General features: G+C 35.3%; 1 long non-coding RNA gene across 1 annotated transcript; it reads right to left on the bottom strand.

The window, feature by feature from the left end:
• Positions 1 to 1,335, bottom strand: LOC124894028. Its single transcript, XR_007050980.1, has 4 exons — positions 865 to 1,335; positions 709 to 761; positions 196 to 353; positions 1 to 91 (listed from the first exon to the last, which is right to left on the bottom strand). It is a non-coding gene; the product is annotated as an uncharacterized LOC124894028 (long non-coding RNA).
• Between the last annotated feature and the right edge of the window lie 10 nt (positions 1,336 to 1,345).

Here is a 1,345-nt window from a genome sequence, read left to right on the forward strand (position 1 = left end):
TTCTTCAATATACCTCCAGGCACTCTTGTTGAAGTTCAAAAAGCATCTTATCTCTTTCGATATCTGGCTCTCCCATCTCATCCCATATTTTCTGATAAAAAATAAAAGGTAAGAGAAAAAAAATAGCACAGTCTCAGAAGACAATCTAAATCTTGTGTTTCTTAATAAGAATTGAAGAGCCTAGTTCGAGCAAACCTGCATCTCAGAGAGAAGAGAGCCACAAGTTGTTTCCATATGCAAAGGCTTCTCAATTTGGCAGTTATGCATGTTGAAGCATTAACACCTTCAGAAAGAGAAACACTATAAAACTAGCTATATGCAGTCCAGAAGCACCGAGATTGAATTTATATGACCTACATAGGAAAACCCAGCAAAATTTAGAATAAAATGTTGCAGTATTTTCTATTTAGCACCCTCCAACCTTAAAAAAGAAACAAGTACAAATACTTCTAATAACTAAAGAGTGAACCTTTTTCCCTTGTTACAAAAGTAATGATAATACGAAAACTCTTAATACATAAATTATTTGGAAATCAAAACTAACTCAGTGAACCCCAAATCCCATTTTCGTTACTTACAACTCTTAATCCCATAACAATCCCAAGAAAACCCTCTTATTCTACTTCCAATTTTATCCGCGAACAATCCTAAACTTCCAATTATATCCATACCCTTGAAGCTCAGACCAAGAATGAAATCGTTACTTACAAGAGAACCGCGATCCTGTTGAACAACGCTCTTATTGTGCTTCCAATTTTATCCTGAAAGTTGATTTTGAGTCAAGTTGATTTTGACATCCAAGGCTGCAATTTACTCGAGAAAGAAAAAACCCTACACTTGGGAACAATTTACTTAAGAACAAACCTCAAGTTGCCAATCGATCCAAGCCCTCAAGAATCAACCCAGCTAAGTTTTTTGCAGAACAAAAACTTTCTCAACAGCAGTCTGTCATACCAAGAAACGTTTTACGCATTAATATATAGTTAAACATAAATATAGTTCAATTAGTATAAATTGGGTTTCAATCGTAAGTGCATTTATCTAATCACGAGTATATGAACCACCATACCAATTAGCTCGTATACAACAAACATATTCGAGTCCATAAACAGGAAACAGAAATTAACAACCAATAGAGATGAAAAGCTGCAAAACATCTAGGACACGACTTAACAGTTTGTCGGCTAACGTTTTTGTTACTTACACACAAACAAAACAAAAAGGAATTTCAGACGAGAAGCATTATTGAAGTGCCTCGCGAGGAACAATTTACTCCAATAATTTACTAGGTGTAGAATCCCTGATTATGGTCCAGGTATGCAGGACAGCCATCGGAAAAATCACT

Source organism: Capsicum annuum, unplaced genomic scaffold (genome assembly GCF_002878395.1).
Source record: "Capsicum annuum cultivar UCD-10X-F1 unplaced genomic scaffold, UCD10Xv1.1 ctg68327, whole genome shotgun sequence".
Classification (NCBI taxonomy): Eukaryota; Viridiplantae; Streptophyta; class Magnoliopsida; order Solanales; family Solanaceae; genus Capsicum; species Capsicum annuum.